Source organism: Schistocerca piceifrons, chromosome 3 (assembly GCF_021461385.2).
Source record: "Schistocerca piceifrons isolate TAMUIC-IGC-003096 chromosome 3, iqSchPice1.1, whole genome shotgun sequence".
NCBI classification, from domain to species: Eukaryota; Metazoa; Arthropoda; class Insecta; order Orthoptera; family Acrididae; genus Schistocerca; species Schistocerca piceifrons.
The window spans coordinates 423,287,650-423,300,801 of NC_060140.1; positions in this window are offsets into that span (position 1 = coordinate 423,287,650).

Sequence of the window (13,152 nt, forward strand, 5' to 3'; positions counted from 1 at the left end):
GACGGCATCCGGCGTTAGCTACGGAAATGTGTGTCATGCATCCTGAAATACAGTTTTATTTAGAAACAGAGAAAGATAATACCCTCAATTACCTCGGCTTAGTCATTTCAAAAGCTAATGGTAAACCAAATTCAGCACCTTTAGAAAAAAACTACTTGTACCGATACTATTATCCATGCGAAATTATGCCACCCTAAACGGTATAAGGAAGTTTATTTTCTTTCAATGTTTTGTAGGTTATGCGACTGCCCTTAGCACAGGACGATATCGATAAAGATGTTAAGATTTTGAAGCGGTTTGTAGAAAGAAATGGGCACGACAGCTCTACTGTTACGTGCATTTAGAACAGATTAAAGCGCAGACAACACGAACCTACACTAAAGAATAAGTTTAATTTTGTCTGTATGACATACCATGACACAATTTCCAATAAAACTGAAAGCTACCTGCGTAAATCAAACTTAAAAGTTTCATTTAGAACTGAAAATACTTTGGACAGAGGGATCGGCATACCTTTGCACTACGGTATTTATAAGCTAACTTGTGATAACTGACAAAAGACCAAGCATACGCCATCACAAAGTAAAACCGCGCTTGGTACGTTAAACATATATCAACGCGTAACCATGAAGTCATGAATACTGACAATAGCAAGTAGATTTTGCTCAGAGGATTTATGGGGCAGTATCTTGACGTTATTTGGAGAACTTGAAAACTGTACTGACAAAAGAAAATAACCAGACATGAACCTTAAAGAACAGACGAATTTTCCGGTTATGTTACTTTAATATTTACGATGACATTCTCCAGTAGTCGTGCACAGGTGTGGTTGGTTATCACGCTAGTACTTGTCGCATGCACAAACACGCTGCTTCATGCCTCGTCGCTGAACCTGCACTGGTGGGTGGCGCGCCATACCAGCCACTAATTTCTCAGAATATTACCATTCAGAATCTTCGCTAAGCCGTAGTATTTGATTGCCAAAATCCACAGTTATTTTTGTAACTAGAGATCCATTTTCTCTCCCTTTTTTAACTTACAGTAAGCGTCACAAGTGTATTATTGCTTCTATTTATTTAAAAAAAAGGCGAATTCTGAAGTTGTATTTTGATAGAAGATTCAAGCTGTGTGAACTGAATATGTTTGTAGACTTACACTGTCTCCTAAAATACGTAAACAAGAATGAAAAAGTGCGATGCACAATGCACTGTGAAATTCTTCATTACATTTGTATTTTGTCTTTGAGTGTGTAACATATCATACATACTGGAATGTAATTCATTAATGTGTCGTTCAATTCTCAATTTACATAAACTGTTTACTTTTAAGATGGAGGAATCTCTCTGAAGCTGTTTTAATGTACTGGCCTATGATTTATTCGTGTGTTAAAAATGACTATACTAAATATTTTTCCACCATGTATGTTGTATTTTACGTTAGTATTACACTACTGTTGACAAACTGCACTTTGCGGCGCCAAGCACGAGGGTCATTTCAAAAGTCCCGCATGCCGCACATGCACGACCGTTACGCTGGCGTGTTTAAGTTGAAGTTCATGTCAGCTGTGGACGAGATTTTACGCGTGACTGCCTTTTATGCATTTTCTGTTTCGCATGGCTCTGTTGTGAGTAATTCAGTTTTAAAATAGAGCCTGAAACCAAGTCAGATTCGATTGCACGTAGTGACCAGCATTTCTGCATGAAAATCGAGGCCCTATGTGGAAAGAACCGAAACGTAATTCACAGTGCTTTGAGAGAGATGTGAAGGAATAATGTAGTGAATAGTAGCACAGTTGCACGATGGTCTGCTCGTTTTTGTGAACGTCGTGTATGCGCTGACGACAACCAAAGATGTGCAGGGCCGTCAACTGCAACAGACTACATGTTTCAGGTTATTGTTAATGACATTTTGAGAGAGGATCGACGAAAAATATGTCAGGAAATTGCACATGAGGCCAGAATGTCCGTCGCTTCAGTTTCATGAAGCTTTACTGAAAGGTTAAAGATGAGAAAATTTTCTGCCAGGTTGGTTCCACATGATCTGAGTGAAGAGCAGAAAGCAGGCCCCAAAACAATCGCAGAAGAATTACTTCAGCGTTATTGAACAATGTCTGAAAAGGATCATTGCACTTGATGAAACCTGGAAACGAGATTCTGAGCCAGAACTGAAGTCTCAGTCGTTCAATACCTGATTCCGGAATCTCTGCCTCACCGTTAAGTAATCTAACTGAAATCTTCCTGTATCTCTGGGCCTTTCAAAGTATGCCTCCTGCTCTCGTGATAGTTGAACAGAATATTCGCAATTACCATTTGAAATTTATTGAAGAACTTCGTTAGTCTTTCTTCTCTCTCATTCCTACCACCAAGCCCTTATTCTCCCGTAACCCTTTTTTCTATTCCTTCCCCTACAGCCGCATGCCAATCGCTTTACGTACTGAGTTACCCGTTCAATATTCTCATATACTTTCTCCATGTCTTCATCTTCTGCTTGCGACGTCGGCTTGTATACTGAACTGTTGTTGTCGGTACTGGTTTGCTATCGATTCTGATGAAAACAAACCTGTCACTGAACTGTTCACTGTAACGTCCTATTCATAACGAATCATAGTCCCATTATATGATTTTCTGCTGATCTTCATATTATGCTATACCTGTCTGATCAGAAGCCATTGCCTTCTTTCCATTTCACTTCAGTGATGCCCACTGTATTTAGAATCAGTTTACTATTTCCCTTTTCAGATTTTGTAGCTTGCCAATCACGTTCAGAGATCTGAAATTCCACGCAGCGACTCGTAGAACATTATCCTTTCGTTGGTTATTGAACCTTTTCCTGAGCATCATGTCCCCTTGGCAGTCCCTTGCCGGAGATCGGAAATGGGGATCAGTTCGGAATTTTTGCCAATAGAATGAATCATGACACTTTTTCAGTTATAGGCAACATGTCTTGTAGGTAAACCTTATGTGTCTTTAGTGCTATGATTTCCAGTGCCGTCTGCACCCGCATGCCCTTGATCATTGCTGATTCTTTTGCCTTTTAGGGGTAGTTTCCCACCCAAAGGGCAAGATGCCCTGAATCTCTGAGCACCCGGTTGCAGAACGAGGACAACTTCTAATATCAGAAGTCTTCGGCCTCCATTACTGATGACTCGTATTCAAAATTTACGCAGTAGCGGGGTTCTAAAGCGGATCTGAGGACGTTTTGATTCCTAATCAATTACAATACCCTTAGAGAATAGGTATTAAGGCCTCCCAAGCTGTTAGAAGTTCGTTGGATGGTTGGTTGATTTGGGGGAGGAAACCAAACAGTGAGGTTTCGGTCACATAGGAGTAGAGAAGGATGAGGAAGGAAGTCGGCCGTGCCCTTTCGAAGGAACCATCCCAGCATTTGCCTGAAGCGACTTAGGGAAATCACGGAAAACCTAAATCAGGATTTCCGGACTCGAGTTTGAACCATCGTCCTCCAGAATGTGAGTCCACTGCTCCACCTCGCTCGGAGCTGTTAGACGTGGGTCCCTCCTTGTATGTTGCACAATGTAGCGGTAATCTACTGCTTTAGTTGACCATGTGATTTGGGGACGCTACCCGTGCACGTGAACGACACCACTGATCATTTATGGCGTGTGAAATCGACCAAATGTTATACTCGTGGGCCCAAACCGTCACACGTCGTCCAACTTCCAATTTTCCTTATCATTTATCCCGTGTGAAATCGGCCAACCAGATGTTGTCTCCAGGCCATGTTGTGAGTAACGAAGACCACCACCACAGTGCACCGTAACCGCTCGCTGACAGACACAGGGTGTCTTTTCCTCTTTCTTCAACCTTCTCATGCTGCTGGGCCGGTTGCATTTGGTACTTAGTCACGCAGACCTTACACCATGTGACGACCAGCTTCCTGTACTATACTGGGAGATCTCTGGCAACACACACTGAAGAGACAAAAGAACTGGTACACCTGCTGAATATCGTGTAGGGCTCCACGAACATGCAGAAGTGACACAACACGACGTGGTATGGAATCAATTAATGTTCGAAGTATTGCTGGAGTGAACTGACTCCATTAATCATGCAAGGCTGTCCATAAATCCATAAGAGTACGAGGGGGTGGAGATTTCTTTGGAACAGCACGTTGCAAGGCGTCCCACATATACTCAATAATGTTCATGTCTGGGCACTTTGGTGATCAGGGGAAGTGTTTAAACTCAGAAGTGTGTTCCTGGAACCAGTCTGTAGCAATTATGGACGTGTGGGGCGTCGCATTGTCCTGCAGGAATGTCTGACGTCCGTCGGAATGCACAGTGGACATGAATGGATGCAGGTGATCAGACGAGATGCTTACGTACATGTCACCTGTCAGAGTCGTATCTATACGTATCAATGGTACCATATCCCTCCAACTTCACACGCCCCACACCATTACAGAGCCTCCACCAGCTTGAACAGTCCTCGGCTGGCATGCGGGGTCCATGGATTTCATGAGGTTGTCTCCATACCCGTACATGTCTATCCGCTCCATACAATTTGATACGAGACTCGTCCGACAGGGAACAAGTTTCCAATCATCAACAGTCCAATGTAGGTTTTGTCGGGCCCAGGCAAGGCGTAAGGATTTGTGTCGTGCAGTCATCAAGGGTACATGAGTGGACCTTCGGCTCCGAAAGACCATACCGATGATATTTCGTTGAATTGTTCGTGCGATGATACTTGTTGATGGCCCAGCATTGAAATCTGCAGCAATTTGCGGAAGGGTTGCACTTCTGTCATATTGAGCGATTCTCTTCAGTTGTCGTTGGTTCCGTTCTTGCAGGATCTTTTTCCGGCTGCAGCGATGTCGGAGATTTGAAGTTTTACCTGATTCCTGATGTTCAGGGTACTCTCGTGAAATGGTCGTACCGGAAAATCCCCACTTCATCGCTGCCTCGGAGATGCTGTGTCCCTTCGCTCGTGCGCCGACTATAACAGCTCGTTCAGACTCACTTAAATCCTGATAACCTGCGATTGTAGCAGCAGTAACGGCTCCAACAACTGCGCTGGACACTTGTTGTTTTATATAGGAGTTGCTGACGGCAGCGCCCTATTCTACCTGTTTACATAACTCTGTATTTGAATACACACGCCTACACCAGTTTCTTTGGCACTTCAGTGTAGTTCCGCAATTTCATTTGTTTCTGCTGTGCGATTAATAATTTAAGTTAAGTTATCTATTTCATCTTTAAGTTTTGAAGAGCAGTACAATTCCTACGATGTCTCACTGACGAATTATTTGTTGTTACGGAACCCACACAACTGTCCCGTTAGATAATCAGAAACGACCTTTTTGATGTTGAAATGATGTGTCTCTCGTTTTATATTCTGGGATACATAGCCATATCTCACACCAAATGCATTACAATGTATCCTTCGTCGGGCAGTGATTTTAAAGTGATCTGAATCTGCTAAAGAGAGTGCAGTGGACAAATAAAGTTTTGTCGTTCACAAATGGCTCTGAGCACTATGGGACTTAACATCTATGGTCATCAGTCCCCTAGGACTTAGAACTACTTAAACCTAACTAACCTAAGGACATCACACAACACCCAGCCATCACGAGGCAGAGAAAATACCTGACCCCGCCGGGAATCGAACCCGGGAACCCGGGCGTGGGAAGCGAGAACGCTACCGCACGACCACGAGATGCGGGCTGTCGTTCACAGGACACATTACAAAAGCAATGGCATGACGTATTGAATTTAAAATACATTCATCAACGTTAACAGTTTTGTGAACTGCTGATTTGGTTATCCTGAGGTTAAAATAGCCACCGCTTCCTCTTTGACGAGTCTGACAGGCCGTGGTTGTTGCTGCACGTACCCTTGTTCGATAAGCGAAGTGACCGTGAACGAAATTCAGTACCCACGTTAAAAAATGGTGGTATTGGCACTGATTCGGGCTTCGTATTTAAAAATTACAGGTTCTGTTTGGAACAAAAATATTTACACGAAAAGTTACGAGAAGTAATCTGTGTGTTGGCTTTCGAGCAATGCACGCTATCCTTCCTGAAACATTTTCTCTAGAACAGAAAGTACGTGTCATGAAAACAACGTGAGAAGCCTATAAGAGACCACAATAACTGCAGACTCCTTTCTGTAGATATAACTGTTATTCAGAATATATCAAATTACAAGATTGGCCACATAACGAGTACATTCGCATCTAGAGGCGAAGCAGCCTGTCTCCCAGAATGTTTCTACAGTTACTTTTTTTAACAACTGAGAGTAGATCCTTGCTATACATCGATATAACTATCCAAAAAGTTTCACTCACGTAATTCATATTTGGTTTCACTTATCACAAGATTTTAAACGCTTCTAGTCAACGTTTGCGCAGATACGTCACACAGTGACAGCAAGAACAAAAATATCAAAGAGAACTGTATTTTATTTTATTTCCTATGGTTCAACAGGAATAAATGAATACATTTGCCCGCATACTATTGTCATAAATTTATATTTAGCTCAGAGTCTAAGCGTGATAGAAGAGCACGAGAAAACAAATTAACAAGTTGGGTACACATGAGAGAATTTCTGTTCGAAGAAGTTTGTTAAACGTGACGAGAGTTTCAACAGAAACACGAGAAAGAGCGAGAGAGAGAGAGAGAGAGAGAGAGAGAGAGAGAGAGAGAGAGAGTAAAGAGAAAAAGAGTTGGTAGAAACAGATAAAGAGAGATGGAGAAAGAGAGAAAGAACGGATATGAGAGAGAGAGAGAGAGAGAGAGATAGACCTAAACAAAAAGAAAAAGGAGAGCTACGTTAGATTCCAATCTGTGGTGCGGCTGCGCTCTTTGTCGCACGAAAACGAGCTAGGGAGCGTTTACCGTACCTTTCGAAACGCCGTATAAATGGGTCGTCATTGTGTGGAGACGCAATACGACGGCCACAATACGAGCAGACGCTCTGCAGAGTGACAACGGCGGGCGCCGTTTCAATGGCTTGAATGAGGTGCGGACGCAAGCGCTGGCGCGCCAGCAAAGTGGCGCGCCACTCGTCTGCTGGCGGCGTCGCTCGTGCTGTGTGCGCCGACGGCGGCGATATATGAATTCCTAGCCGCAGCCAAGACGCGGGACACCTTTCGGAATAGAAATGAGGGCGTCTGCGGCCACGCGGGCAAGCGGATTGTGTACACTGCTGGCTGCTGGCCTTTTTAGAGGAGAACTTACGCCACTTGTCATGCGCTCCTTTATTTCGGCGCTGGAAACTTTGATCTTTTTCTGTGCTTCTGTGTGTGAATATTTCGCCTGCACACAGTTCCTAGTATTTTGTTGTCCGCCCATACATGTCTTCAAATGTCGATTATACACTCCTGGAAATTGAAATAAGAACACCGTGAATTCATTGTCCCAGGAAGGGGAAACTTTATTGACACATTCCTGGGGTCAGATACATCACATGATCACACTGACAGAACCACAGGCACATAGACACAGGCAACAGAGCATGCACAATGTCGGCACTAGTACAGTGTATATCCACCTTTCGCAGCAATGCAGGCTGCTATTCTCCCATGGAGACGATCGTAGAGATGCTGGATGTAGTCCTGTGGAACGGCTTGCCATGCCATTTCCACCTGGCGCCTCAGTTGGACCAGCGTTCGTGCAGGACGTGCAGACCGCGTGAGACGACGCTTCATCCAGTCCCAAACATGCTCAATGGGGGACAGATCCGGAGATCTTGCTGGCCAGGTTAGTTGACTTACACCTTCTAGAGCACGTTGGGTGGCACGGGATACATGTGGACGTGCATTGTCCTGTTGGAACAGCAAGTTCCCTTGCCGGTCTGGGAATGGTAGAACGATGGGTTCGATGACGGTTTGGATGTACCGTGCACTATTCAGTGTCCCCTCGACGATCACCAGTGGTGTACGGCCAGTGTAGGAGATCGCTCCCCACACCATGATGCCGGGTGTTGGCCCTGTGTGCCTCGGTCGTATGCAGTCCTGATTGTGGCGCTCACCTGCACGGCGCCAAACACGCATACGACCATCATTGGCACCAAGGCAGAAGCGACTCTCATCGCTGAAGACGACACGTCTCCATTCGTCCCTCCATTCACGCCTGTCGCGACACCACTGGAGGCGGGCTGCACGATGTTGGGGCGTGAGCGGAAGACGGCCTAACGGTGTGCGGGACCGTAGCCCAGCTTCATGGAGACGGTTGCGAATGGTCCTCGCCGATACCCCAGGAGCAACAGTGTCCCTAATTTGCTGGGAAGTGGCGGTGCGGTCCCCTACGGCACTGCGTAGGATCCTACGGTCTTGGCGTGCATCCGTGCGTCGCTGCGGTCCGGCCCCAGGTCGACGGGCACGTGCACCTTCCGCCGACCACTTGCGACAACATCGATGTACTGTGGAGACCTCACGCCCCACGTGTTGAGCAATTCGGCGGTACGTCCACCCGGCCTCCCGCATGCCCACTATACGCCCTCGCTCAAAGTCCGTCAACTGCACATACGGTTCACGTCCACGCTGTCGCGGCATGCTACCAGTGTTAAAGACTGCGATGGAGCTCCGTATGCCACGGCAAACTGGCTGACACTGACGGCGGCGGTGCACAAATGCTGCGCAGCTAGCGCCATTCGACGGCCAACACCGCGGTTCCTGGTGTGTCCGCTGTGCAGTGCGTGTGATCATTGCTTGTACAGCCCTCTCGCAGTGTCCGGAACAAGTATGGTGGGTCTGACACACCGGTGTCAATGTGTTCTTTTTTTCATTTCCAGGAGTGTATTATGTTATTTCTTATTTTCTAATTTTTGAAAAGTTTTGTCCGTAATGGTTGACGACAATGATTTTGTTATTACACTATCTTCTTCTACTGCCAGTCACGATTTTCAATATTTCTGGCAACACTTGTATAGAGAAATAATTCAATTTGTTTTTCGCGTATTAGGGCATTCATGCGTGGTATTTTCTACGTTGCTGCATTATTCTAGTATCTTTGGTATAAGGTGTAAACACAGGAAAGTTTGTAATTAATGATGGATCTTACTCTATAAATAATAGTGAATTTGGAAATAACTTCAAGTTAGGGTTTTCTTGGAGTCATCTTATGCCGAAACCGATAAGTATAGAACGTCATTTACGCAATTCAAAGTCTACAGTACAGAAACGTAGACTATCAAACTGTCGGAAATATGTTTTATAAACTGTCGAAAAAGATGTGAGGCTACAGATCATGCATAATAAATCTACAGGGGCTGGACAAAAATATGGAAACACAGCGAGAAATGCATGCTAGAACATATATGTAGATGCTAGCCAGACCTGCAGGTGGCGATGTTGTACTCGATCACGAGTGGCACCTATGCAATATTCTCAATACGCTGGGTCAGTCGTGGTCAGAACAGTGTTCTCTGTAATTGTGAGTGCATTGTTTCGGGACTAAGTGAATTCGAACGTGAGCAAATTATTGGTGCTCGTATGGTGCGTGCTACCATAACCAAGGCAGCAATGGTGCTTGGTGTTTCGCGAGACACCGATCGACGATTTGTAACGCGTACAGCGAAAGCGAAAAAAAAATCATGCTCAAAGTCACAAGAATGTATCGAGTGCTCGTGACAGACAGTCAGTGAAGAGTGATGTGATGAAAAGTAACAGGATGACAGCTGCAAAAGCCATTGCAGAATCGAATGTCGCGCTGGCGAATCCCGTCAGCACGAAAACAACGCGAAAGGTGCTCCAAAAGCTGCGAATAGCAGGACGACCTGGAGTTCAGCTACCTGTCAGTGATACAAATGCCCGAAAAAGTAAACTAAGAGTGAAACATGGCGGTCATTTGGGCAGCCATGTCGGGGTTCCATGAACTCCACGTTTTCTCTTTTAGGTCGCATTTCTGCCACCCATTATGTGACAATTTTTTTCTGATCAGGACCATACAATAGTACAATGTTTGTTCCGCAACGGCGATGCTGTTTTCCAAGACGACACGGCTCCTGTTCCCGCAGCTCGCATAGTCGAAAACCGTGGTTCTGTGGGCACGAGGATGAATCGTCGATTTTCCCTGACCATCACTCTCACCAGATCTCAGTATTACTGAGCCTTTGTGATCTACTTTGGAAAGAATAGTACGTGATCGCTAAGCATCTCCATCATTGTTACATGAACTTATCACTAGAATGCAGGAAGAGCTGACACTCCCTTGAAAACCTTACAGGATCTATATTTGTCCATTCGGAAAAGACTGAAAACTTTATTGAATGCCAACGGGTTTTTGTGTTTTTGCTGCTTCCATGTTTTTAACCGCTCTCTGAATATTCGATGAGTTCCTTGGGCTGTCAGTAACGTTTACCGTAGCAGTGTACACAGGTAAGTATGAAAGATGGGATAATACACAAAAATAATCAGGTTGATATATGGGATGGAGACTTACGTGAAATAACAATAAAATACGGAGTTTGTCCTCACAGCATTTCAACACAAAATAAACCGAAAGAAATTTCACCCTGATATTCATTTCTTAGGATAAGATATTGACAATGTGTTCTAAGTGGTTGATAAATCGACATACGTACGTAATACAACGAGTGATCAGAAAGTTCTAGTTCGAAGGACGTGCAGTCCAATACCGGTACACCAATCCGGCAAAGTCGCCGTAAGCATTGTAGCAATCATCTCGCCGACGCACTAGGTTGAAGATATCCGTTCCGTAAAACTCCGGGTCCTGCAGCGTGAAGAAGTCCATAACCGTCTACTGAACTTAGTTGTCGGACGTGAGTCGTCGACCAATAAAAGTCTCTTTTAAGGGAGCGAAGGTCTGTAATCGCATGGTAAGAGACATGGACTATAGGGCGGGTTCTCGAGTGTCTCCCACTCGAGTTGGCGTAACTTTTGCTTTTCGACGTTTGCGACATGTGGACGTGAGTTACTATGAAGCATAAATCCACAACGGTGGTTTTCGATAGGCTTGCTGCCCTATACGTATTCTTCATTCTCCGATGGACGTCAACTAGTGTTTCCCCTTCGGCAGGCAAGAAAATAGGAACAGCACATTGGTCCTATCTGTACGAATCTGGTAATAACGTCGCCATGGTTCACGTTGCCGCATTTACTGTAAGCACGTCGGCAAGACACGAAAGCCTCACTAATCCCTTGCCTGCATGTCGATGCTTATATACCCACATCGGAGTCGCGCTATGTTGCATATACGCTGCAGCAATGCCATCAAACGGAAATATTTTGGTCGCCTCTTATAGAAATAGACCTACACTGAATTGTCACACAGATGAGCTATTACGATGGGCGTTCAATAAGTAATGCGACACATTTTTTTAGGAAACAGGTCGATTTTATTCAGGATTCCATATTATTCCCTACTCCTTTGACTACAAAACCCTATTTTTCAACACAGTCTCTGTTCAATGCGACGTCCTTACGCTGTATGCCCGCAAGTTACTACTCAGTTGGTCGATGTCGGAGCCAAGTCCTGCTACATCAATAACTCCTCGTCATCCACGCAGTGCTTTTCGCGGAGTGCATCCATCTTTGGGCCAAACAGAAGTAAGTCGGAAGGTGCGAGGTCCAGGCTGTAGAGTGGATGAGGAAGAACAGTTCAAGGAATTTTTGTGAGCTCCTCGCGGGTGCGCAGACATGTGTGAGGCCTTGCATCCAGTTGAGCAGTGATCCGTCGTTCACCTGTTCACACTGACAGTTTCCGCACGTTCCAACGTTGCAGGTGTCACAGCTGTGAGCGCCGGCCGGCGAGTGGGCAATCGGAAAGATTTGTGCGACCTTGATGCGATGATGACAGGTGCCTCGCCTAACGAGTGGCCGTACTTTTGTTCACTGCCAGGTATCCCTATACATTCTGTACGTGTCTGTGAATATTTGCGATGCTCTGGTTTTCCGCCAAAAGAAACGTAATGACAGCTAGGTATAGCGCCGCCACCTATCGGATCTTCATCAAACCACAGAGGCTGAAGCAGGAATATTCCATGATTTTTCACAACAAATTCCGCATTCTTTCAACTAAAAATGGCAGAGAAAAAAAAGTGTTGCATTGCTTATTCAACGCACCTCGTACAATAGAAGCCACTTTACAAAAACTTGTAATCAAATTCTGTCGAGTGATGTGAAGTTAAAATGTAGTTCAGGATTCATACAGCCGCATGCCGCTGCCGAAACTGAGCACAGGCCTCGAGAGCTGGAGCTGATCTATAAAGGTTTTTGTATTCGCTTTTGATACAACGAGGAGAGCGTGTTTTACGTTCACAGCGTCGATTCAAATTTTCTCCGCTAGAATGGGACCCTTCAAATCAAGATGTACTCAGTGTTTGAAATGCCGAAAACTTTCTTGTTACTTTCTGTCTATTAACATTTTTCGTAATTATACTCGGGTCAAGTATTCACATTTCGGGACGGATAAAAAGGCACTTGTTTTTCACAAGAGATTGTTCGAGCTCTGTTATCGTCAATCGTAAATAAAAAATTCCGAGGGTTACTTCCATCTTCGTCAGAAATAAAATTACCCTCATCAAGAATGTTTTGTATGAGCGCACCACCGGGACAGACTTCGAAGGCAGGCTTTCATATTATTCAAAAGTTGCCATAGAACTACAAGAGACATTTCACTTTTTTCCGAGCATGAAAAGTTCTTTGTTATCTTAGCATCTGCATTCAGTTTTTGAACACGTTCTCATCTCAGGATGCTTTAACATTTCTCACTTTCATTATTGCCTATATTTCTCTACAGTTTATAGGAAACAGTAAGAATATTTTCCTAGAGCGCTGTTCCACATCTAAAAAATTACTTTACAAATACTGTACAATATTAGTTTGTATTTGTTTTAGTCTATAGTAGCAATTTTTCTTCATTTCGCCTAGTGGCTACATCTGCATCTACATCTACATGATTACAATTCACAGTTAACTGCCTGGCAGAGGGTTTATTGAGCCACCTTCAAGCTTTTTAATTCTTCAACAGTGCGCGGGAAAAACACTTAAATCTTCGTGTGCGAGCTCTGATTCCTCTTATTTTATTGCGATGATCATTTCTGTCCATGGAGGTGAGCGCCCGCAAAATAAACACAGCAAAAAAGTTTTGCATCACCCTGGTTCCCAGAACTCCTGAAGATAAACGTTGACTGTGGATATTGTATCACAGGCGCAGTCCCTTTGACTATTCAGA